This window comes from Dendrobates tinctorius, unplaced genomic scaffold, assembly GCF_039654945.1.
Source record: "Dendrobates tinctorius isolate UK_male_01 unplaced genomic scaffold, ASM3965494v1 ptg000095l, whole genome shotgun sequence".
NCBI classification, from domain to species: Eukaryota; Metazoa; Chordata; class Amphibia; order Anura; family Dendrobatidae; genus Dendrobates; species Dendrobates tinctorius.
The window spans coordinates 8,736,442-8,764,173 of NW_027361763.1; the positions used below are offsets into that span (position 1 = coordinate 8,736,442).

Below are 27,732 nucleotides of genomic sequence, written 5' to 3' on the forward strand. Positions count from 1 at the left end.
TTTTAATCTATGACGGCGTAGTGTGTTACTAGCAGTTGTTTGAAACTGTGATCCCAGCTATCTTCAGGTTATCAACCAGGTCATCTTGTGTAGCTCTGGGCTGATTCTTACTCTTTCTCAGAATCATCCTAACCCCACGAGGTGAGATTTTGCATGGAGCCTCAGAACGAAAAAGGCTGACAGTCATCTTGTGTTTCTTTCATTTTCTAATAATTGTGCCAGCAGTTGATAACTTCTCCAAAGCTACCTGAATATTGTCCTGTATCCCATCCCAGCCTTGTGCAGGTCTACAATTTTGTCCCTTGTGTCCTTAGACATCTCTTTTGTCTTGGCCATGGTGGAGAACTTAGGCTATGTGCACACGATGCAGATTTGCTGCGGATCCGCAGCGGATTTTTCCGCGCAGAAACGCTGCAGATCCGCACTGTGATTTACAGTACAATGTAAATCAATGGGAAAAAAAAAAGCTGTGCAGAAAAATCAGTGCGGAATTGCTGAGGATTTAAAAGAAGTACGTCACTTCTTTTGTGCGGTTTTGCTGCAGTTTTCCACCTGCTCCATTCTACAAATCCGCAGGTGGAAAACCACAGTGGAAAACCACACAAAAACCGCACAAAAACCGCAAAAAAATAGGAAGAAATCCGCAGGAAAAATGCAGGTCATTTGACCTGCGGATTTCATAAAATCTGCGTGGAAAAATCCGTAGGAGGATCCGCACTGTGTGCACATAGCCTTAGAGTGTGACTGAGTGTGTGGACAGGTGTCTTTTATACAGGTAACGAGGTCAAATGGGCGCAAATAATACAGGTAATGAGTGCAGAATAGGAGGCATCATAACAAAAAACTAACAGGTCTGTGAGATCCAGTATTATTGCTGGTTGGTCGGTGATCAAATACTTATTTCATACAATAAAATGCAATTTAATAATAATGTAAAAATCATACAATCGATTTTCTGTTTTTTATTTTTAGATATTTGTCTCTCACACTTGAAGTGTAACTACGATAAAAATCACAGCCCTCTCCGTTCTTTGTAGGTGGGAAAACGTGGAAAATTAGCAGTGTATCAAATACTTATTTTCCCCACTGCATGTTTGGTTATTGGCCTCAAATCCGGTGTTAAGACGCCCCCATATAATGCGATAAATGCTGCTAAATTCGGAAACAGGTAGGTCTGGATACAAACATTGTGAAATAACATAACACTCGGCTTATATTCGGCTTGCAGCTCGTACTTTTAGTACAAAACTCAAGCCCAGTGTTACAGTACGAGCAAGTATCGGCACAGGATGCAGATAATTGTGTTTGTGGAATGAATTCTTCACAATATAAGCTAAAATCCAATTTTTTAGTTTTAAAGCATCTAGACTTCGATCAGCAGCTTGTCAAATAAATGTGCTCTCCTTATCATACATAGAAATGGGACTGCGGAGAAACTGGGAGGAAACCTGGAAACACAGATAACATTTATATAACTTCTATAGTACAGAAGTGCGATATCAAACACTGCGAATGTAAAAAGTTTTATCACACCTCGGGGTGAGACCATCATTACATAAAAAGTTAGAAATGGGAGAAAAAAAAATTCATGCAAAGGGAAATTTCACTTTTAAACACTTGATGAACATTTTATTCCAAATTCTAGAAGGTACATTTGTAGGAAAAAGAGATGGTCAGCAATAAGACTGCAAAAGCAAGTAACAAAAAGGGTTGCTTCCAAAATTCCATAGGACCGATCATTTAAAAAAAATTCAGTTTGAGTACCAGAACAGTACCCGAACCCGAACCCGTAACTGGACCCCATTCAGATGAATGGGGAGCCAGAACATCTGGTGTTTGACACGCTGTCATCTGTGCGACAGGGAGGCAAACATGGGTTCTGATCGGTGGTAATATCATTAGAGAGCTGTTTTTCCCATGCAGTCAGATGACAGCATGAGAGCCAGCAGCTGTGAGGCTAAGTTCACACGTAGCAGAACTCTCGCGGAAATTACCGCGAGAGTTCTGAAATTCCATTCCGCGGGAAAATCGCATGTTAAATTCCCAAGATTTTCACGCAGAAAAGCTAGCATTTTGCAAGCGTAATTAGCTTGCAGAATGCTAGCGTTTTCCAAGCGATCTGTAGCATCGCTTGGAGAACTGATTGACAGGTTGGTCACACTAGTCAAACATAGTGTTTGACGAGTGTGACCAACTTTTTACTACTGAGGCCGTCTATGCAGCATCAGTAGTAAAAGATAAAATGTAAAAAATAATAAAAAAATAAAAAATGGTGTTATTCTTACTTTTCGACATCCCGCGCAGCCTTCCCGCCTCTCTCCACGCTCTCGTTCCCAGTAATCCTTTGCGAAAATGCCCGAAATTACGTCCGTTCTCGCGGGATCTCAACGTCTCACGGTAATTCGCGATGACGTTGCGCGAATGACCGCGATACTTCGCGATCCCACGAGAACGGACATCATCGTGGACATTTTCGCAAAGGATTACTGGAAACGAGAGCATGGAGAGAGGCGGGAAGGCTGCGTGGGACGTCAGAAGGTGAGATAACAATATTTTTTATTTTAAATTCTATTTTTTACAGGGATATGGTACCCAAAGCCTGGAGGACAGTCTCCTCTCCTCTGGACCGTGGGTACCATCCGCAATTGTTCTGCTTACTTTTCGCATGGTGGGCACAGCCACATGCGGGAAGTAAGTGGAACAATGCATTCCTATGGGTGCAGGATCGCCGCGATTCCGCAAAATTAATGAGCATGCTGTGGTTTTTACCGCGAAGCGATTCCGCCGCGGTAAAAACCGCAGCATTAGCACAGCATTGCGGAATCCCATAGGAATGCATGGGATGCTTATATTTCGCATTTTCGCATCAAAATCGCAAGGTTAAAACCGCCGCGGAAACGTGAAAAAAACGCCACGTGTGAACTCAGCCTGACTGGTGGTAAGGGTCACTGCGGGTCACATGCATGAGCTGATAAGAGAGTACTACTCTGAGCAGCGTATGCCTCTTGTCACTGACAGCAGCGATGGCCAGCAAACAACGATGAGTATTCATCAACCAGTAGATGTGCTATAAATAAAAAAAAATGACATTTCAGCTTTTCTATTTTTAATAACAAGCACAGGCAAAACCGATAGTTACGGGCTGCTATATTTAGGCTTGGGGGGTTAAAATCCATGACCCATTACTAGTCTGAGAATAACAGCCCACAACTGTCAGCTTTGTCAGGACTGGTTATCAAGAATAAAAAGTATCCCCAAGCAGTATTTTTTAATTGTTTAAATAAATAATTTAAAAAAACGGCATGGGTCCCCCCTTTTTTGACAGCCAGCAAAGCTAATGCAGAAAGCAGGGGGCTGGTATTCTCAGACTGGTAAGAGGCCATGGATATTGGCCCCCAGCTTAAAAATAGAAGCCTGCAGCTGCCCCAGAAAAGAAACATATATTAAATGCGCTAATTCTGGCCCTTAGCATTGCTCATCCCACTTGCCCTGGTGCGGTGGCAAGTGGAGCAATAGGTTTGGCATTGAGGTCAGCTGTTCCATGCCCGATGACATCAAGCTCAGAGGTTAGTAATGGAGAGGTGTCTATAAGACAGCCCCATTACTAACCACATATTTATATTGTAAAAAGGCAAAGCCAGAATATAGTCCTTTAATTGAAATAAATACACTGACACCTTTATTTGAAATAAAAATAACTTCCCTTTACATCTAACCCACTAAAGCCAATATCCCCTGTGAAAGAATAAAAATATTATACCACAATAATCCTCATCTGTCCAATGAAAAGATAATCCACTGAAGCCCATGTTGCCTGTAAGACAGAAATAAAACTCAACCACCATATTCCTCACCTATCTGACAATAATCCCTTTGTCCCACGAAGATCCAATTATTAGATAGAATTTTCTCAACCAGCGAGCAGTGACCGGGGCTCATCAGCTATGAACTCCGGTGACCTTTCTCATGGCAGCCCCTTACTACACCCTGCAGGAGCATGAATACACTCCGGTCTCACTGAGCCGGCTGGAGTGGAGAGCAGTGACTGCTAACCAAATCATTTGAATATTTGTGGGACAGATATGGATTATTTTTTGTATGACATGTGATAAATATGGTTGTTTATTATTTTTCGTTTTTCACAGGAGACATGGGATTCAGAGGATTAGGCGTAAAGGTGAGTATAACTTTGCTTTTTTATTTCAAATAAAGATTCACCGGGGCGGTGGCAACTACTATAATTCTGCAAGAATATAACTAATATAATACTGTATCTTATGTACAAGAACACAACTACTATAATACTGCTCCTATGTGCAAGATTATAACTACTATAATACTGCTCCTATGTACAAGAATATAACTACTATAATACTGGTCCTATGTACAAGAATATAACTACTGTAATACTGCCCCTATGTACAAGAATATAACTATTATAATACAGCTACTATGTACAAGAATATAACTACTATAATACTGCTCCCCATGTGCAAGAATATATCTACTATAATACTGCCCTTATGTACAAGAATATAACTACTATAATACTGCCCCCATGTACAAGAATATAACTACTATAATACTGCCCCTATATACAAGATTATAACTACTATAATGCTGCTCCTATATACAAGATTATAACTACTATAATACTGCCCATATGTACAAAAATATAACTACTATAATACTGCTCCCTATGTACAAGAATATAACTACTATAATACTGTCCCTATGTACAAGAGTATAACTATTATAATACTGCCCCTATGTACAAGAATATAACTACTATAATACTGCTCCTATGTACAAGAATATACCTACTGTGACGACTCCTGGAGTGGACCCTCTGGGTCGTGACACCAACCCTCCCAGGGCGAGCTGACCTAGTGAAGACCACCCCCTATACAGGGAGTGTCAGGGGCAAGCCCCAGGGGGTGAGGCACCACGACTGCTGGCACCAGGCGGCCGGCTCACAGGAGACACGAGTGGGTGAGAGTGTCTGCAGGAACGTGTAAAGTGTGGACACGGGAACACGTGGTATACAGAGAACTTCGTTCGTCCGGGTGTGAGTGAAGCAGGAAGCGTGCAAGGAGCACGTCAGAGCACTGAGTCAGGCAGCAGGTGTGCCAGGAGGTGTAACAGAGTAAGAGACTAAGTACAGGATCAGAGTGTGTGCCCAGAGGCACAACTGAGTATAAGACAGAGCACGGAATCAGAGTGTGTGCCAGGAGGCACGACTGAGTATAAGACAGAGTACAGGGTAAGAGCGTGTGCCAGGAGGCACAACCGAGTATGAGACAGAGTACAGTGTCAGAGCATGTGCCAGGAGGCACAACCGAGTACGAGACAGAACACAGGGTCAGAGCGTGTGTCAGGAGGCACAACCAAGTACAAAGCAGAGTGCAGATTCAGAGCGTGTGCCAAGAGGCACAACAGAGTGCAAGGCAGAGGACCTGAGTACAGCGCACAGCCAGGCAGGGACACGGCAGACCAAGCCAGGAAGCACAGCAATAATCAGGCACCTCCTAGGGGGAGGTCGTCTGATATAGCACATGACTACTACTGGTTCCGGGTCAGGAACTAGCCAGAAAGCACATGACCACTACAGGTTCCGGGTCAGGTCCTCCATTACCATAGAGAGGACCGAGCCCTATACAGCACTGACAGGAGCGCGCAAGCGCAAACGTGACATGTAGGAGGAGGCCCGGGGGCGAGAGCTGCGCGTGCGCACCCTACAGGACCCCCGGAGTGACCGCAGCTCCGGAAGAGATGACTTCGGGACCGAGGTCCCGCCCCCAGGTGAGCACGGCGTGACAGTACCCCCCCCTTTACGCCCCCTCTTTCTAAAACTGGAGAGGAACTTAGACAAAATCTGGGGTGCGTGGATATTCTCCCTGGGTTCCCATGACCTCTCCTCGGGGCCAAAACCCTTCCAATCGACCAGGAACATGGTTCTCCCTCTTACCTTCTTCATGGCTAAAATGTCATTCACCTCAAACTCATCCCCCAAGCCAACAGGCTGGGGTGTGTGGCCTGGAGAAGGATGAAATCGGTTAAGAACCACAGGTTTTAGGAGAGACACATGGAAGGAATTGGGAATACGGAGTGAAGGAGGCAGCTTCAATTTGTAAGCAACATCATTAATCCGCCTGAGGACCTCAAAAGGACCAATGTAACGGGGACCCAGTTTGTAAGATGGTACCTTAAGGCGGACGTATTTGGTGGAGAGCCACACCTTGTCACCAGGGAGAAATGAAGGAACGTCCAGGCGCCTCTTGTCAGCGTGTAATTTCATTCTGTCCCGTGCTTTCTCGAGAGCGGTTTTGGTCTCCTGCCATACCCTGGAGAACTCCACAGACTGAGAATCGGCAGCAGGTACCCCCCCCGAGACAGGAAGTACCGGTAGAGGCACATTGAGATGCTGTCCAAAGACGATGAAGAAAGGAGACTTGGTAGACGATTCACTGGAGTGATTATTGTAGGCGAACTCAGCCCAAGGAAGTAGGCCGACCCAGTCATTCTGATGAGCATTAGAAAAATGCCGGAGATAGGATGTAAGGATCTGGTTGGTACGTTCCACCTGCCCATTGGTTTGGGGGTGATAGGCGGAAGAGAAATCCAATGACACTTTCAAGAGTCCGCATAGAGCTCTCCAGAACCGGGAGGTGAATTGGACCCCTCTATCCGACACGATGTGCTGGGGGAAGCCGTGAATCCTGAAGATATGGGAAATGAAGATCTTCGCCAAGTCAGGAGCAGAGGGTAGTCCGGGAAGAGGAATGAAGTGAGCCATCTTTGAAAATCGGTCTACAACCACCAAGACCACAGTACAACCGGAAGAACAAGGCAGATCAGTAATGAAATCCATGGCTATGTGCTGCCATGGAGCCGACGGAATGGGAAGCGGGAACAGAAGCCCGGAGGGTGGTTGTCTGGGTATCTTGTTCTGGGCACAGGACGGGCAAGATGCTACAAAGTCTTTAACATCCTGGGAGAGTGAAGGCCACCAATAATGGCGAGAGATTAAGTCCAAAGTCTTTTTGACACCAACGTGGCCGGCAATCTTGGACGAATGTCCCCAATTTAGCACTCGTTTTCGGTTATTCTCAGCCACAAAGGTTCTTCCGGAGGTAACGTGGTTAACTTGACAGGAGCCACAGTAATTACTTTGGATAAATCAATGATATGAGAGGGTTCTTCCTCTGCATCAGACGACAGGAATGATCTTGACAACGCATCCGCTCTAACGTTCTTATCGCCGGGCCGAAAATGTAGCTCAAAGTCAAAGCGGGCGAAGAATAGGGACCACCTGGCTTGCCGAGGATTGAGCCTCTGTGCGGACTGGATGTACGCCAGGTTCTTATGGTCTGTGAAGATCTTGAATGGATGTATGGCACCCTCCAGTAAGTACCTCCACTCCTCCAAGGCCAACTTAATGGCCAATAGCTCTTTGTCGCCAATGGAGTAGTTCTGCTCAGTGGAGGAAAATACTTTAGAAAAGAAGCCACAGGTGACAAAACGTCCAGAAGAGGATTTCTGCAGAAGGACTGCGCCAGCCCCAGTAGAGGATGCGTCTACCTCGAGAGTGAAAGGTCTACTAACCTCAGGTCGGTGAAGCGCCGGAGCAGCGGCGAAGGCTTGTTTCAACGACTGGAAGGCCTCTTCAGCCTCAGAGGGCCAAGCCTTTGGGTTAGCTCCCTTGCAGATAAGGGACGAGATGGGGCGAACCAACGAGGAAAAATGAGGAACGAACTGTCGGTAGTAGTTCGCAAAACCAAGGAAGCGTTGGATTGCCTTCACCCCATGGGGCTGTGGCCAATCGAGGACGGCGGACACTTTTGCCGGATCCATGCATAGACCTGATTCTGAGATAATGTACCCCAAGAATGGCAGGGACGTTTGCTCGAAGGCACATTTCTCGAGCTTGGCATAAAGGCGGTTCTCCCTCAGGCGCTGGAGGACTTGACGCACGTTCTTTCTGTGGGCGGAGAGGTCTGGAGAAAAAACGAGGATGTCATCCAGATAGACTACCACGCAAGAGTACAGCATATCCCGGAAGACGTCATTCACGAACTCCTGGAAAACCGCTGGGGCATTGCAGAGGCCGAAGGGCATGACCAAGTACTCGTAGTGACCGTCTCTGGTGTTAAAGGCGGTCTTCCACTCATCCCCGGAACGAATGCGGATCAAGTTGTAGGCCCCACGAAGATCCAGTTTGGTGAAAATTCGAGCTCCTCTAAGTCGGTCAAAGAGCTCCGGGATCAATGGCAATGGGTACTTGTTCTTGACCGTGATATTGTTCAGGCCTCGGTAGTCTATGCAAGGACGGAGGGAGCCGTCCTTCTTTTTTACAAAGAAAAATCCCGCTCCCGCGGGCGAGGAGGAATTACGGATGAAACCTCTAGCAAGGTTCTCCTGGATATAGTCAGACATAGCTTGGGTCTCAGCAGGGGATAGCGGGTATATCCTACCCCTGGGTGGCGTAGAACCAGGAATGAGGTCAATCGGACAGTCATATGGCCGATGGGGGGGCAGAGTCTCGGCCTCCTTCTTGTCGAAAACATCTGCAAAGGACCAGTAAGCCGACGGCAGACCTGTAGGTGCCGGGGATGGACCGGCAGAGTTCATCAGACGGACGGGCAACAGGCACTTCTCCTGACAGAACGGTCCCCACCGGAGTATCTCGCCCGACCGCCAGTCCAGGGTTGGCTCATGAGTCCGTAGCCAAGGGAGGCCTAGAAGAAGTGCGTGAGACATGGTGGACAAGACGAGGAAGGAGATCTTCTCCAGGTGCAGGGCTCCGATCTGCAGCTCGATCTCTTCGGTGGCCTGGGTAACGGACTCCAGCACGGACGTACCATTGACCGAAACAATCGACCGAGGAGTCTCCAGGGATCTGACAGGAATCCGGTATTTTTTAACCGCCTCGAGTGTGATAAAATTCCCCTCTGCGCCAGAATCCAGGAAAGCCTCCTCAGAATAACGCTTGGCACCGAGATTCAATAATACGGACACGAGCAGGGGAGGAGAGGAATCACGTACACCTAGGGAGGCCTCTCCTATCAACCCTAGGCGGAGAAGTTTCCCGGCTTCTTGGAGCAGGAACGGAGGAGGTGAGAGGAGCTAATTCACGGGCACGTTCCTGAAACCGCAGGTCGATGCGTGTCGCCAGTGAGATCAGATCCTCTAAAGAGGTGGGAGTATCCCGACCTGCCAGTACGTCTTTGATCCGACTGGACAGGCCACGCCAAAAGATCCCTACGAGAGCCTCGTTGTTCCAACCGAGTTCGGAGGCCAAGGTACGAAAACGGATGGCATACTGTCCTACCGGTAGCGTACCCTGATGGAGGTTAAAGAGGGACTCGGTGATAGAGGCCAGCCGACCCGGCTCGTCGAACACCTTGCGGAAGGTGTCCAAAAAGGTGGAAAGCCGAGAGACGAGTGGGTCATTGCGCTCCCAGAGGGGGTTCACCCATGCTAATGCCTCCCCCTCTAAGTGTGAAACAATAAAGGCAATTTGGGCGCGCTCCGTGGGATAGTGCTGCGGCAAAAGCTCAAAATGTAACCGGCATTGGTTCAGAAATCCTCGACAAAACTTAGGGTCCCCGCTATATCGGGGTGGCTTGCCGAGGCGCGGCATCGGGTGCGGGGCCGAGGACTGGGTAGAAACGGATTGTATGGCCGACAAACGAGACTCCATGGATTTCAAAAAGACCATAATCCTGGTCTGACTCTCCCGTAGGAACACCAGTTCCTTTTGGATGGAGGTGGTGGCACCAGCGGGGTCCATGGCCTGATTATACTGTGACGACTCCTGGAGTGGACCCTCTGGGTCGTGACACCAACCCTCCCAGGGCGAGCTGACCTAGTGAAGACCACCCCCTATACAGGGAGTGTCAGGGGCAAGCCCCAGGGGGTGAGGCACCACGACTGCTGGCACCAGGCGGCCAGCTCACAGGAGACACGAGTGGGTGAGAGTGTCTGCAGGAACGTGTAAAGTGTGGACATGGGAACACGTGGTATACAGAGAACTTCGTTCGTCCGGGTGTGAGTGAAGCAGGAAGCGTGCAAGGAGCACGTCAGAGCACTGAGTCAGGCAGCAGGTGTGCCAGGAGGTGTAACAGAGTAAGAGACTAAGTACAGGATCAGAGTGTGTGCCCGGAGGCACAACTGAGTATAAGACAGAGCACGGAATCAGAGTGTGTGCCAGGAGGCACGACTGAGTATAAGACAGAGTACAGGGTAAGAGCGTGTGCCAGGAGGCACAACCGAGTATGAGACAGAGTACAGTGTCAGAGCATGTGCCAGGAGGCACAACCGAGTACGAGACAGAACACAGGGTCAGAGCGTGTGCCAGGAGGCACAACCAAGTACAAAGCAGAGTGCAGATTCAGAGCGTGTGCCAAGAGGCACAACAGAGTGCAAGGCAGAGGACCTGAGTACAGCGCACAGCCAGGCAGGGACACGGCAGACCAAGCCAGGAAGCACAGCAATAATCAGGCACCTCCCCTAGGGGGAGGTCGTCTGATATAGCACATGACTACTACTGGTTCCGGGTCAGGAACTAGCCAGAAAGCACATGACCACTACAGGTTCCGGGTCAGGTCCTCCATTACCATAGAGAGGACCGAGCCCTATACAGCACTGACAGGAGCGCGCAAGCGCAAACGTGACATGTAGGAGGAGTCCCGGGGGCGAGAGCTGCACGTGCGCACCCTACAGGACCCCCGGAGTGACCGCAGCTCCGGAAGAGATGACGTCGGGACCGAGGTCCCGCCCCCAGGTGAGCACGGCGTGACACCTACTATGATACTGCTCCTATGTACAAGAATATAACTACTATAATACTGCCCCTGTGTACAAGAATATAACTGCTATAATGTTGCCCCTGTGTACAAGAATATAACTGCTATAATACTGCTCCTTTATACAAGATTATAACTACTATAATACTGCCCCCTATGTAAAAGAATATAACTACTATAATACTGCTCCCTATGTACAAGAATATAACTACTATAATACTGCCCCCTATGTACAAGAATATAACTACTATAATACTGCTCCTATGTACAAGAATATAACTACTATAATACTGCTCCTATGTACAAGAATATAACTACTATATTACTGCTCCTATATACAAGATTATAACTACTATAATACTGCTCCTATGTACAAGAATATAACTACTATAATACTGTCCCTATGTACAAGAATATAACTACTATAATATTGCCCCTATGTACAAGAATATAACTACTATAATACTGCTCCTATGTACAAGAATATAGCTACTGTAATACTGCTCCTATGTACAAGAATATAACTATTATAATACAGCTCCTATGTACAAGAATATATCTACTATAATACTGCTCCTATGTACAAGAATATAACTACTATAATACTGCCCCTGTGTACAAGAATATAACTGCTATAATATTGCCCCTGTGTACAAGAATATAACTGCTATAATACTGCTCCTTTATACAAGATTATAACTACTATAATACTGCTCCTATGTACAAGAATATAACTACTATGATACTGCTCCTATGTACAAGAATATAACTACTATGATACTGCTCCTATGTACAAGAATATAACTACTATAATACTGCCCCCTGTGTACAAGAATATAACTGCTATAATATTGCCCCTGTGTACAAGAATATAACTGCTATAATACTGCTCCTTTATACAAGATTATAACTACTATAATACTGCTCCTATGTACAAGAATATAACTACTGTAATACTGCCCCTATGTACAAGAATACAACTATTATAATACAGCTCCTATGCACAAGAATATAACTACTATAATACTGCTCCCCATGTGCAAGAATATAACTACTATAATACTGCCCCTATGTACAAGAATATAACTACTATAATACTGCCCCTATGTACAAGAATATAACTACTATAATACTGCCCCCTATGTACAAGAATATAACTACTATAATACTGCCCCTATGTACAAGAATATAACTACTATAATACTGCTCCTATATACAAGATTTTAACTACTATAATACTGTCCCTATGTACAAGAATATAACTACGATAATACTGCCCCTATGTACAAGAATATAGCTACAATAATACTGCCCCCTATGTACAAGAATATAACTACTATAATACTGCCCTTATGTACAAGAATATAACTACTATAATACTGCCCCCATGTACAAGAATATAACTACTATAATATTGCCCCCTATGTACAAGAATATGACTACTATAATACTGCCCCTATGTACAAGAATATAGCTACTATAATACTGCTCCTATATACAAGATTATAACTACTATAATACTGTCCCTATGTACAAGAATATAACTGCTATAATACTGCCCCTATGTACAAGTATATAACTACTATAATACTGCTCCTATGTACAAGGATATAACTACTATGATACTGCTCCTATGTACAAGAATATAACTACTATAATACTGCCCCTGTGTACAAGAATATAACTACTATAATATTGCCCCTGTGTACAAGAATATAACTACTATAATACTGCTCCTATGTACAAGAATATAACTAATATAATACTGCTCCTATGTACAAGAATATAACTACTATAATACTGCTCCCTATGTACAAGAATATAACTACTATAATGCTGCTCCCTATGTACAAGAATATAACTACTGTAATACTGCCCCCTATGTCCAAGAATATAACTACTATAATACTGCCCCCTATGTACAAGAATATAACTACTATAATACTGCTCTCTATGTACAAGAATATAACTACTATAATTCTGCCCCCTATGTACAAGAATATAACTACTATAATGCTTGATCTGTCCCTGTTATATCCCATGTTAATCATTTATGTCAGTTTGTGCCTCACTTTTTCTCTGTGGCACATACGTTGATAATGCACTTGGTGGTCACAGAAGCTGACATGTGGCCGTAACGGCAATCAGTCTTTGGCTCCCGACACTCACCCTGCCTGAGTCAGTGAATATTACTTTAATAGGGACTTGTGAAGTCCTCATTATGGTCCAAAATTAAGGCGCTTTCTTATAGATTACAATAATAGCTGCAGGAGGTGAAATCAGATACATGTTAAGTAGTCTGAACAGGGGATTAAACAGTTTGATCCCTTAGCAATAAGTGTGTAAAGACCTTAAAGCACTAGGTATTTCTTATTTTATGGCATTCGGTGATGAAGATTAAAATAACTGGATCATGAAGAAATAAAGAGTGAAATACAACCGCTATATAGCCTTTATAGTTCTGAAATAAAAGCTGGGAACAAGAATATAAATTACAGAAAGTAAACCTCTAGGTTGTATGAAATTAGATAGGACAATATTTTTCCTCCCGTCAAGGTATTACCTTGTTATAAGGCCGAAAACGCTGTAAAGCATTGAGTCACGTGCAATTCCTGAATTCATAAAACCTTTGTATCAAAATCCAGGTGCGACTATGCTGAATTATTGACTGCATTTACTGCTCCGCAACTAACGAGATTTTACATTTTTAGTTGTGCGTAAAATATTAAGCAGGTTTATAAGTACAGTACTTTACTTTACCTGTTGTCTATTGTTTGGGAGATTTTATTTTCTTGTCACATCCAGAGCTGCGGTCAAAGTTGTAAAAGGAAACCTTAGAAACAGGCAGTGGCTTCTCTACAGCTAAGTAGAATAAGACTCACATGGTGAGATGGGTCATCTAAGCTTCAGATCCGGGTGGGCAAATGGACTCCAGACGTTGATGCAGAAAACAACAAGGCATGCGGGGACTTGACACATCAGGACTAGTGATGGGCGAGCACTAAAATGCTTGGGTGCTCATTGTTCGGGTCGAGCAAATTAGAATACTCGAGTACTCGGACAGAACAACAAGCCCAATGTAAGTCTATGGGAGACCCGAGCATTTTTACTGCAATCCCCCCGGGGGTCCTTTTAAGGTCTAAAAACGTCTAAAAATGATGGAAACACTGCTCAAATGACACGCGGACATCTTAGGGATCGCCCCTGGAAGCATTCCTGACTCCCAGTTCACAGCTTTAAACAATGTTGTCAGAGTTTCATGCCATTTTTACCGGTGCACCAAAAAACATACCAATATGAAACCAAAACCGATTTTGCTGGGAAATCTGCTTAGGTACATGCTTTTCAGGTTAATGACATGTATATAAGGCAAAATAATTAACCCCAGACCAAAATGTTCCTCCACCACTTGGGCTATGTTTAGACGCAGCATTTTTGAAGCGTATTTCAACTTTTACAACTTTTACATTGCTTTCAACCAAAGCAAATGCATTCACTGTGAAATGTCATTGTAACATTTACCAACCCTAGCTGGCCATATGGTGTGTGACACATCAGCAGACACATCTTGTTTCATTCATGAAGGAAGGACTCTTAAAGTCAAAGAGCCTATTTTTACAGGCTCATCAGGCGGCATTAATCTGCTTAAAGGGCCATTATTAAACAGTGGGTCTCCTAAACTGTTATAGCCTATGCAGTGAGTGGATGGGCAGCCAAGAATTACACCGCACCCCAATACCCCTTTCACAAGATGTCCAGGAGGGCTTCTATAAAAAATGTTGCATTGAATGCAAGGCCTACCTTGCTACCAAGTCATATGCACCCCAATAAGCCTTTGAACCCAGCTACTGGATGGGCACAGGAAAATCCAATTCACATTATTAATTTTGCACTCCCATTCTGTTTTCTTCTGCATTGACTGCAAGGCCTACCCTGCTACCAAGTCGTGGCGGGTCTCCTAGACTTGTAATGCCCATACACTAAGTGAGTTGGCTGGCAAACATTTTACCCTGGGGGGTACACCTCAACCTTTTCCATAACAAGTATTATACACCCAGCAAAACCACCCACCCCTGTTCGGAATTCGACACTGCTTGTAGCAGCACAGAACTAGTTAACGCTGGTGATCTAGTGGCGGCAGATGATGAGATGTGGAGGAAGGCCTGATTAAAAACTATGACCAATTTAAAGGAGCAGGTCTCCTAGACTTGAAATGCCCATACACTAAGTGTGCTGCCTGTCAAACATTTTCCCCTATGGGGTACACCTCAATCTTTTCCATAACGAGTCTTTTATGCCCAGCAAAACTACCCACCCTTGTTCGTGTGATGACTCCTGGAGTGGACCCTCTGGGCCATGATACCAACCCACCCCGGGCGAGCTGACCTAGTGAGGACCACCCCCAAAACAGGAAGCGTCAGGGGCAGGCCCAGGGGAATAAAATACCACGACTGTTGGATACAGGTGGCCGGCTCAAAGGAGACACGAGAGACCGTGTTTAGCAGGGTGAATATGGGGGCACCCAGGGTACAGGAATATGTATAGCATGTACTCGGGGCACGCTGGGTATGGAAGTGCGTAGAGTGTGTACAATGGGGCACGCAAGGTACAGGATGGTGCAGGAATCATACTGGGAAGCACGCCTGGGTACAAATCAAAGCAGAGCGCGTCCTGGTAAGCACATCTGGGTACAAGACAGAGCAGAGCGCGTGCTGGGAAGCATGCGTGGGTATAAAACAGAGCAGAGCCCGTGCTGGGGAGCACGCCAGAGTACAAGGTAGTGGACCTGAGTACAGAGAGCCACAATGCAGGCACCAAGAAGGCCTAGCAAGGAAGCAAAAGCGATAATCAGGCGCCACCTACAGAAAGAGGTGGCCTGATATAGGGAATGCACGCCGGGGCTTCTGGGTCAGGTCCTCCAGGACCATAGAGACGTCAGAGTCGGTGCGGGCGCAGTCAGAGCTGCGGGCTGTGCGCAAGCGAGCCCAATGGGACCTGGTACCGAGCGCGCAGCACACGTGCGCACCCTATGGGACCTCAGCACTGGACGTGAGACCGGAAATGAAGAAGTCGGGCGGCGTGCACCAGCTCCGAAGGTGCAAGGTGATAGCGGCATAACAGTTCAGAATTTGACACTAGATACTAGGGATGGTTAGCACTCGACTGAGAAGTTGAGTCTGCGGTGCTAGTGAAATGGAGCCAGTGGCCCCATAAACATGAGTTTGATATGAAATCACTGCACACGTGGAATATGCTCAAAGTGAACTTTTTATTTTATTTGACAGTGATGAAGCGACAGCTGACGTTTCGGCCTAACAAAGGCATTTATCATATAGTCGCCCTTTTAAAGTAGAGTTTCAGTAGTCACCGGGTAATTATGATCACTGCTAGGCAATATTTCAAAAAGAAGTGGATTATCCGATATGGTCAGAGGTCCTGCTTAAAGAAAATCAGAGCTCCTGTGGGTATGCCAAGGAATGATTGGTGGCGCAGTGGTGGATGCAGGCAACGCCGTGCCTCCGCAGTGAATAGTTGCTTGGGGAGGTGGAGCAATCGCTGCAGCTTCTGCATACGACTGGAGTCTACGTCCAAGCGACGGATGTGCGAGCACAGTCTTCGCACCTTATGGAGCAGGGATGTTAACTCCGGATAATTATTAAGGAAGGCAAGGCAAGATATGTGTGTGAGTTTTGCACGGGTTATGGCTGCCACAAAATTCCGGCCGTTATCACTGACTACCTTGCCTGCCTCAAGATGTAGACGGCCAGTACCTCCACGGTGTGTCTGTTGTCGCCCAAAGACATCATCTTTAACACAGCCTGCTGACGCTTACCACTAGCTGTTCCATAGTGACACACCTCGTGTCCAACACTGACAGCTGCGGATGGAGTGCTAGGCCATGAGGTCGTGGAAAGCTTCGCTTTCAACCAAACGGTAGGGCGTCATCTCTAATGAGATTAGTTTGGCAATGTAGGCGTTCAAAAAAAGTGTACGTGGATGAGACTATGAGTACTTTCTTGTCCTACTTAGAGTGTCTGGTAGGGTGAGCTGGACTGGAGAGCTGCATATGGGAGAAGTAGCGGTGGACTGAACGGAGTGAGAGGGGGTTGGTGATGGTATTGGTGGTGATGGCCTAGATTCAGTGTTGTGTTGCAAAACCATTGTGATTCCCTGAGTGCTTTGGTCTTGCGACAACACCTCCACATTTAGTGCTGGTGGTGTGCTTAACGGTGGCGGTGGACTTACAGTGGGGGAAGCGATGGAGCGTTGCCGGCTACCTTCAGTTGGAGCAGGTGCACATGTGCTACCTGAGGTTTTTTAGTCCATCCATGCTTGCAAGTGCATGTTGATTAAATGTCTAAGCATGCAACTGGTATTCAAATTTCTGAGTTGTTTACCTCGGTTAAAGGTCCTTCCGCACTTCTTACAGGTAACCTTTGCCTCATCTGTAGGATTTTGGATAAAGAAGTGCCACACTGCACTCTTCCTTCTATGGTATACATTTTCTGGCCTTGCATGCTGTGCTAAGTTGACCCTGTGGCCAAGCTGTCCTGCAACTCTTTTAGTTTTTGGTCCACGTTTTTGGACAACTACGGGCCTGGCAGATAACCGCTGCTATGATGTCAATGTCTGCTGCGGATCCTTCTCCTTATCTGAACTATTGCCAGCGCCACCCTCCTCCCCCAATGGATGCCCGTCCGGCTCAAGAACTGGGCCATCCATCACCTCCTTTTCAAAGTCATCTGCATCTTCCTCTTTAACTTCCTCTGTGTCACTGTGTAAGGTGGTATAGTATGCGGGAAGGGGCACCTGAGTTTCATCAGGGTAACATTCTGGCTCAATAGACTGCGAGGGCAATGTAGCGCTCTGGGTCGATGTACCAGCAGAATCATCTAGCAGTGGCTGTGCATCAGTGCACTCCATGTCAGATTCATCTTGGACTGGGGAATTCTGGATTTGACAGGATAACCCCGGCATGGTATGTGAAAAGAGCTCCATAGAGTAATCTGAAGTGTGGGCTGTCGCATCCTTAACTTTTGGTGGGGGTGAAGGACACAAGGAAAGGTGTTTTTCCTGACCAGAACCCTGCACTGATGACTCCGTGCTTGCAGCTTTCGAACGTTCAGAAGAGGAGGCTCTAATTTGATTATTGAGAGTTATTATAGAGCAAAAACATATTTACAGTTTAACAGCTTCAAACACAACAGTCCTAAATAACAATGATAACAATAATCCAATAATTAAACCCAAATAAAATTACCTTGCTCGTGACAGCTTACAATCTACACTAAGTAACAACGATAACAATAATTTAACCCAAACAAAACAATCCTGCTCGTGACAACTTACAATCTAAAATGAGGTGCGGGAGCTTAAAATTCAGGAGTGTAATTTACAAGAAGGTATTTACAATGATGTTTTTACTATGATCTTACTGAGGTTCGGGGTAAGTGTTGTAGGCGTGAGGACAAGGAGGAGGAGGACAGCATGTTCAGTCGTCCCCTTGGTGACGACACGGAAGTCTTGCCTGATAGCAGTCTGGGACGAATTGGGCTGAATTTATGTTACGCTGCCTTTCCCGTGACCTTTGCCTTCTCAAAATTTTGGATGACAGACAGGCAATACTGATTCCTGACACTTCTAGACCCATGGTAATCGGAGAACTTTATATCTCTTAGTCCTGAGGCAGACAGGTGTAATAAAATGTTGCAGTACCAGTGGGCCCTTTTAGCGGAATTATTAATAAAATTACTATCTCAAACACTTGCGGCAGAGGACACAGTTCATTGGCCAAGCAAGGAGTACAGGTGAGAGAGACACAACTCCAATACAGCAGAGGCAGTGGAACAATGGCAAAGTTCTTGCAGAGTTTTCTCAGACCCTCTCATCACCCTGACACAGAGGCGCAGGGTACTGTCACAAGGAATGCAATGTTTTGGAAGATGCTGAGGGAGTACCTTGCTGACCGTACCAACGTCCTCTGTCATTCCTCTGTGCCTTTTAAATATTGGTTATCCAAGCTGTACATGTGGCATGAACTGGCTCTCTCTACTGCACACATGTGCTGTACTCATGGTCAAGGATCGCATGGCGCCTCGCTCTCTGGTGGTTACTGGCCAAACAGCGCCTTGCTAAATGACAGTACTGCTTTTAGTGGCGGGAGACTACGGGAACAGTACTTTGGAGTGCCACTGCTCTAAGGACGGAGCACGCTACTCAGCCTCCTATGCGCTTCTTGTCCACGCCAAAAATCATTGCTGTCTTGCCCGCTTGCTCTTAGGCTGGCTCCCTGCCTCTAAGTCACCAGGTGTGTCTGCTGCATTTTGCCGCAGCATTGGCGCTTCCGGTGCATATTGTACTGCCCCCCTTGCTGCTCACACGGCCACAGCTGGGGACTCACTCCTCTTTTTTCCCAAAACTTCCGTGATTGTTCCCTGTCTAAACAAAACCCCTTGTTCTGTGTAATGGGGCCTGTCCGTTCCCCTATTCCTTCCGCCAGCAAACAGGGGACGCAGCCAAAACAGGCAGCGCAGCACAGGTACCCGCAGACCGGTCATCCTGACTCAGTACATATCTGGCAAATCAGTTCTTTACTGCAAGCAGCATAGAGGGCATGTACTTCCAAATTTCAAGAGAAAATTCTACAGTACATCCACAACAGTTTCAATTTGAAGGGTTTTGTGGCTCATATCATTCCACAAGATGACACTAGCCTGATAATTTAAATGTTTGGAGGAAAACAATTTCATTACTGATAGGTTGTGTATATTTAGAATTATGTAACATCATTGATGTGATTAATTATTCATAGCTTTTGCTTCACAACATATTCATCTTTTTCTTCAAGGCTTTTGAATATAATGTGTTGTAAGAGTTAAAGGAAATTGTTGAATTGTGTTTTACTTCAAATGTGAAACTACTTGTCAATTGTCATCTTTACTATTTCTCCATTCTCTGTGTGGCTAACCACCTCATTGATGTTATTAAGTTTCGTTGGCAAGAAAACAACAGCTACACCAATACCACATGCTTTTCCAATTAATTCATTATGCTGCTGAAGTAGAGGTGAGATTAGGGACCTACATAACATCTGGGGACTGTATTCAACATGACACTGCCAACACCCACTGGTGTATAGCTACCAATTTGACATAGTTTGTGCCCAGCTGAACAGAGTGGTCATAAAAAAAACTTCAATAACATGTTTGATGGATTGTCTCTAGGAAACACCCATATAGTATTATTATTTAGTTATTTATATAGCGCCATTAATTTAATGGTGCTGTACATGACAAGGGGTTACATACAAAGGAATAAATATTGTTTAAACCAAAAAATTACAATGACAGACTGTTACAGAGGGGAGAGGACCTTGTCCTTGCTGAATTTGAGGGGTGCGGCAAATCCGGAGGTGGAGAGGCGGCAGCTCATGTGGTGGTGTAGAAGTCACATCTCCGACCACCACGCTATCCAATTGACATCTCTAGAAATGCAGCCGAAACGTCAAAATCTCTATCTTCAGCTCTAGACAATGCCTGGGCTTCTTTTAAATGTCAGCGGCCAACCAGTTAAGTATTAGTAGGTGAGGGCTTGTCAGACTCCTGCCCAGGAACACCAGACTTCAGTGGCTGCGAGTCCTGTCTCCGTGAACTTCCACGTAATCTTGCTCTGGCTCTTCCAGGCATGATTTCATCATGAAGATTTAGCCTTCGTAATAGAGACAGAGTGCAAGACAGAGTACAACAGCACCTAAGCGCTCACCCTCTGCTACTCAGACTTTCTATCTGCACAGTGTCTGCCTCTAGGCGGAAGATGATGATGGTGGTAGTAGTTGGAGCATTTAACACAGTCATAAAGCTACCATAACAACTTTAAACCGAATTATTTTTACCGACATCCCCCACTGTAAAATGTAGCCTGTTTTTTATAAAAAGCAACAGAGTGCCGTATGTAACTGGAGTAAAAGACAAGAAAACACTGGAATACCGGCCTAAAATCCCCAAATTTTAATCACGCGGACGTATGAGGCGTGTCACAGATATGCCCCACTGTAAAATATATTTCCTCTTTTTATTATTGGTTGCAAAAGAGTGCTGGATATAACGAGAGTGACAGGTTGGCCAAAAAAGGGAATTTAGGCCAAAAATGCCTCAATTTTTGAGACACGGATGTATGAGGCGTGTCACAGATATACCCCACTGTAAAATGTGGGCTGTTTTTTAAAATAATGCAACATAGTGCTGTATCTAAGCCCAGTGACACCCAGGACCAAAAAAGAAAACAACCATAAACTGGCCAAACATTGAGCACACACAGATATGAGCCGGAACGCAGATGCCACATCGAAAAATGTGTGGCCTTTATTTTTTTAATTTTTGGGCTAAATACTGCTGAATATAAGTCCAGTGACACCAAGGACCAAAAATAGAATTCAGCCATAAACTGGCCAAACCTTGAGCACGCACAGATATAAGCTGCACGGAGATACCACTGCGACAATTTTTATTTTTTTTAGTTTTTGGGGGGGAAATACTGCTGTATATAAGTCCAGTGACATCCCCGGACAAAAAAGAAAAGAGACGTAAACTGGCCAAATTTTGAGCATGCACAGATATGAGCTGGCACAGAGATACCACTATGACAAATGTGTTTTTTTGTTTCTTTTTTTGGCTAAATAATGCTGTATATAAGTACAGCTTCACCCAGGACAATAAAAAAAAAACGCTGTAAACTGGCCAAACTTTGAGCACGCTCAGATATCAGCTGCACGGCGATACGACAAATGTGTTACCTGTTTTTTTTTTTTTTTTTGGGCTAAGTAGTGCTGTATATAAAGACTGTGACACCCAGGACAAAAAGAAAAAGCGGCCTAAACTGGCCAGACTTTGAGCACTCACAGATATGAGCTGGCACGGAGATACCACACCAAAAAATGTGTGGCCTGTATTCAAAATACACCTGGGACTAGCTATACAGGGCAAATACAAGTAGCAGCAGCAGCACCAGAACACAGAAAGGGAATGGACCCTCTTGCTGTATGCAATGATCTATAAACACACATACATTGCCTGCAGGACTTGCACTGATGTGTACAGAGCGGCGTACACTACCCTGCCTACCTAACACTGGAACCTATATACTCCAGAATTAGTCCTTAGAAGGACTGTTGCTTTAGCTGGATGTGAGTAGTTTAGGATGGTAGACCCCTCACTGACTAATAGATCCCAAATTCTGACCCTATATCGGCAGCAGCTCTCCCTACACTATCTCAATCCGGAGCTGAATGAGCCGAGCAGGGCGGTGTCCGGTCTCTTTTACCCCTGATGATGCTCTGCTGCCAGCCAATCACTGCATGACCACAACAAAGATAACTGCGGAGTTTCATGGCCTGGCAGACAATCCCTGCATTGTGACTGGATCTGTAAAGTCCACCAAAAAAGCTGGGTGGAGACCCGAGTTCCCGCCGAGTAATCCTGGAAATGCTCGGTGCACGCTGAGTCACCAAGTACCGTTTTACTCGGGCGAGTACCTTAGTAGTGGTGAACACGTTCGCTCATCGCTACTTGTCCAGTGGATCAGATCAGATCAGTGGATCTATGAAAGAACGTAAGATATACATAGCAGTAAATAATAAGTACAGGTGCATCTCACAAAACAAGAATATCATCAAAAAGTTAATATATTTCAGTTCTTCAATACAAAAAGTGAAATTCATATATTGCACAGTGTCATTACACACAGAGTGATCTTTTTTAAATGTTTATTTCTGTTAATATTGATGATTATGGCTTACAGCCAATGAAAACCCAAAAGTCATTATCTCCGTAAATTAGAATACTTTATAACACCAGCTTGAAAAAATGATTTTAAAATCTGAAATGTTGGCCTACTGAAATGTGTGTTCAGTAAATGCACTCAGTACTTGGTCGGGGCTTCTTTGGCATCAGTAACTGCATCAATGTGGTGTGGCATGGAGGAGATCAGCCTGTGGCACTGCTGAGGGGTTATGGAAGCCCAGGTTGCTTTGATAGCAGCCTTCAGCTCGTCTGCATTGTTGGGTCTGGTGTCTCTCATCTTCCTCTTGACAATATCGCATAGATTCTCTATGGGGTTAAGGTTAGGTAAGTTTGCTGGACAATCAAGCCCAGTGATACTGTTGTGTGTACACCAGGTATTGGTACTTTTGGCAGTGTGGACAGGTGCCAAGTCCTGCTGGAGAATGAAGTTTCCTCCTCCAAAAAGCTTGTCGGCAGAGGGAAGCATCAAGTGCTCTAAAATTTCCTGGTAGACGGCTGCGCTGACTTTGGTCTTGATAACACACAGTGGACCTACACCAGCAGATGACATGGCTCCCCAAACCATCACTGATTGTGGAAACTTCCACAGGCTGATTGCCTCCATGCCACTCCGCATTCATGCAGTAATCGATGTGAAAGGATACCCTACCCAGTATTAAGTGCATTTACTGAACATACATGTCAGTAGGTCAAAATTTCAGACTTTAAAATCATTTTTCAAGCTGGTGTATAAAGTATTCTAATTTACTGAGATAATGACTTTTGGGTTTTCATTGGCTGTAAGCCGTAATCATCAACACTAACAGAAATGAACACGTGAAATAGATCACTCTGTCTGGAATGACTCTATAGAATATAGGAGTTTCACTTTTTGTTTTGAAGAAATGAAATTTAACATTTTGATGATATTCTAATTTTGTGAGATGCACCTGTATATTGGGCCGCTAGTATAGAGATACAGCGGACAACAGTAGAATGCATATGTTCCATCAAAATTACCATTTCCAGCATAACCTTATATTTCTCAATGTAGCTCAACTATTCAGGCGCCTCTCCATACTGTTATTTAGCCTCAGCATCTAAACATCCAGCAGGGAACAATAAAATGGATCTATTGTGGTTACTAATCTTGGCTCACAGTCACGAAGACTTGAGATTTTTGGATACAACATAATGCCATCTGTTCACTTGTTTGCTGAGGAGCTTAAATATTCATAAATGTTAATAGAGACTTTTGTCACAGAAAAAATTGCAATAGCAAAGGTCTTATTCATAGTTCTAATGGCATTCATATTATTGTACATAGGAGCAGTATTATAACAGTTATATTCTTGTACATAGGGGGCAGAATTATAGTAGTTACATTCTTGTACCTAGGGGCCAGTATTATAGTAGTTATATTCTTCTACAAAGGGGCAGTATTATAGTAAAAACCTCAAAAAAATAATGGATCAAATACTCTAAGAAGACACCAAGATAGCAATAAAAAAATTTTGATCCTAAAAATTAACTTTTATTCCAATATTTAAAACCTGGATGATACCAGTATAGGGAACAGGGTACAGGATATTTTTAACATACAAAATATGCAATGTATCAGGGCACTACACTCGCCCTAATAGGCCCTAGTGCGTCCCTTCCTAGGAAGGGACGCACTAGGGCCTATTAGGGCGAGTGTAGTGCCCTGATACATTGCATATTTTGTATGTTAAAAATATCCTGTACCCTGTTCCCTATACTGGTATCATCCATGTTTTAAATATTGGAATAAAAGTTAATTTTTAGAATCAAAATTTTTTTATTGCTATCTTGGTGTCTTCTTGCAGTATTATAGTAGTTATATTCTTGTACATAGGGGGGAGTATTATAGTAGTTATATTCTTGTACATATGGGCAGTATTATAATAGTAATATTCTTGTACTTAGGGGGCAAAATTATAGTAGTTATATTCTAAAACAAAGGAGTACTATAATAGTAGTTATATTCTTGTACATAGGGACAGTATTATAGTAGTTATATTCTTGTACATAGGGGCAGTATTATAGTAGTTATAATCTAGTACTTAGTGACATTATTATAGTTGTAATATTCTTGTACATATGGGCAGTATAATAGGAGTCATGTTCTTCAAAATAGGGCAGTATTATAGTAGATTTATTCTTGTACATAGGAGCAGTATTATAGTAGTTATATTCTTGTACATAGGGGCAGTATTATAGCAGTTATATTCTTGTACATAGCAGCAGTATTATAGTAGCTATATTCTTGTACATAGGGGGCAGTATTATCGTAGTTATATTCTTGTACATAGGGACAGTATTATAGTAGTTATATTCTTGTACATAGGGACAGTATTATAGTAGTTATATTCTTGTACATAGGAGCAGCATTATAGTACTTATTTTCTTGTACATAGGGGCAGTGTTATAGTAGTTATATTCTTGTACATAGGGGCAGTATTATAGTAGTTATATTCTTGTACATAGGGGCATTATTATAGTAGTTATATTCTTGTACATAGCGGCAGTATTTCAGTAGTTATATTCTTGCACATAGGAGCAGTATTATAGTAGTTATATTCTTGTACATAGGGGCAGTATTATAGTAGTTATATTCTTGCATATAGGGGTAGCATTATAGTAGTTATATTCTTGTACATAGGAGCAATATTATAGTAGTTTTATTCTTGTACATAGGAGCAGTATTATAGTAGTTATATTCTTGTACATAGGGGCAGAATTATAGCAGTTATATTCTTGTACATAGGGGCAGTATTATAGTAGTTATATTCTTGTACATAGGGGCAGTATTATAGTAGTTATATTCTTGTACATAGCAGCAGTATTATAGTAGTTATATTCTTGTACATAGCATTAGTATTATAGTAGTTATATTCTTGTACATAGCAGCAGTATTATAGTGTTATATTCTCGTACATAGGGACAGTATTATAGTAGTTATATTCTTGTACATAGGAGCAGTATTATAGTACTTATTTTCTTGTACATAGGGGCAGTGTTATAGTAGTTATATTCTTGTACATAGGGGCAGTATTATAGTAGTTATATTCTTGTACATAGGGGCAGTATTGTCGTAGTTATATTCTTGTACATAGCGGCAGTATTATAGTAGTTATATTCTTGTACATAGGAGCAGTATTATAGTAGTTATATTCTTGTACATATGGGCAGTATTATAGTAGTTATATTCTTATACATAGGGGCAGTTTTATAGTAGTTATATTCTTGTACATAGCGGCAGTGTTATAGTAGTTATATTCTTGTACATAGAAGCAGTATTATAGTAGTTATATTCTTGTTCATAGAGGCAGTATTATAGTAGTTATATTCTTGTACATAGGGGCAGTGTTATAGTAGTTATATTCTTGCATATTGGGGTAGCATTATAGTAGTTATATTCTTGTACATAGGAGCACTATTATAGTAGTTTTATTCTTGTACATAGGAGCAGTATTATAGTAGTTATATTCTTGTACATAGGGGCAGAATTATAGCAGTTATATTCTTGTACATAGCAGCAGTATTATAGTGTTATATTCTCGTACATAGGGACAGTATTATAGTAGTTATATTCTTGTACATAGGAGCAGTATTATAGTACTTATTTTCTTGTACATAGGGGCAGTGTTATAGTAGTTATATTCTTGTGCATAGGGGCAGTATTATAGTAGTTATATTCTTGTTCATAGGGGCTGTATTATAGTAGTTTTATTCTTGTACATAGGGGGCAGTATTATAGTAGTTATATTCTTGTACATAGGGGGCAGTATTATAGTAGTTATATTCTTGTTCATAGGGGCAGTATTATAGTAGTTATATTCTTGTACATAGGGGCAACATTATTGTAGCTGTACTCCTATAGATGTGGTCCATATTAAGAGTGGTATTTATTTTTTATTGCATTTAAAACTGTCCTTAAAACTCATTCCAGCTTTCCTTTACTCCATTGCCAGAATGTGATTTTACATCTCTATTTGTTAGTCTTGGTTTCTATGTTTAGTCAGCTCCTGGTGTTTTCTCAAATGTGAAAGCAAAAATGAAGAATTAATTATTGGTGCTCAGATTTAGTTCTTATTATTTTCATTTGACACTTTTAGAGTGATTTATTTTTTTTTTATTCAGCCGGGGAAGAATTTTTTATTTTATTCTGGAGTTTGGAAATAACAAAATAGATTCTTAAAGTGGATTTCCTGTTATTTGTCCTGAATGACCTGCACAGCTTTGTCAGGTTGCGCTAGTATTGCTCCTTGGGGTATTTTTTGGAACCAACCAATTCTGGCAGGAGACCAAACTTTTTGCTTTATTTCTCTGATTTTTTTTGTTTTATTTTGCAGAATGGAACCGGTTTGTCCTTTACTTTTTGGGGAATTTTATTAAAGCCCTCAATTCTTCAAGATACAAATTCAATGAATTATCGTGACTTGCTCACCAAACCATAATAGGAATATAGAGCAGGAGTACGACAGCACTCACTAATAGTAAAACACATTATTATTCCAATGCAAAGATAAAAAACAAGAAGTCAGGGAGACGGCATCCAGGAATCGTTATCCGCCATGACTGTTTCGTGTGGATTCATAACTCCAGTGGCTAGAAGGATATGCGTCATGGCGTTACAAGCCTCTTTTTATGAGAATTTGCTTACTGTGCTCCGTGTTCACCAAACCTGGCCAATATAATGAATGAGCCACATCATAAGAGTGTATAAGTAAAAATAAGGCAAAAAAATAGAAATATTATACAAAGTAATAGCAAAATAGATATTCACAAAAAAAAACCCTCTTTTTCGTCTTTTTGATTTTTATTATATGTGGTTTGGCTATAGATGAACAGATCAGGCCAAATTTGAATTTTCTTGATTGCATTGATGTTCTCTGAAAACTGGATTTGCTGAGAAGTTATTCTTCACAAATTTAATGTCCTTTATTATTCCCTGGCGTCTCTCCCGAACCAAGACCAAATTAAACATAATATGTAAAAAATATACAAAGTCATTAAACTCACCTCACCGCTATCCTCTCCAGACCCTCCACCCTTCACCATCTCCCGTTCCGTTCTTGTCATAATTTCTGATCCACAAAGTGTGCTCAGAAGTCCCTGGTGTC

At 43.4% G+C, this 27,732-nt stretch overlaps 1 long non-coding RNA gene across 1 annotated transcript; it reads left to right on the forward strand.

Moving 5' to 3' along the window:
- On the forward strand, nucleotides 1–27,451 carry LOC141098835 (uncharacterized). Its single transcript, XR_012234367.1, has 4 exons — nucleotides 1–141; nucleotides 1,038–1,168; nucleotides 4,146–4,177; nucleotides 26,962–27,451. It is a non-coding gene; the product is annotated as an uncharacterized lncRNA (long non-coding RNA).
- Nucleotides 27,452–27,732: the final 281 nt, after the last annotated feature.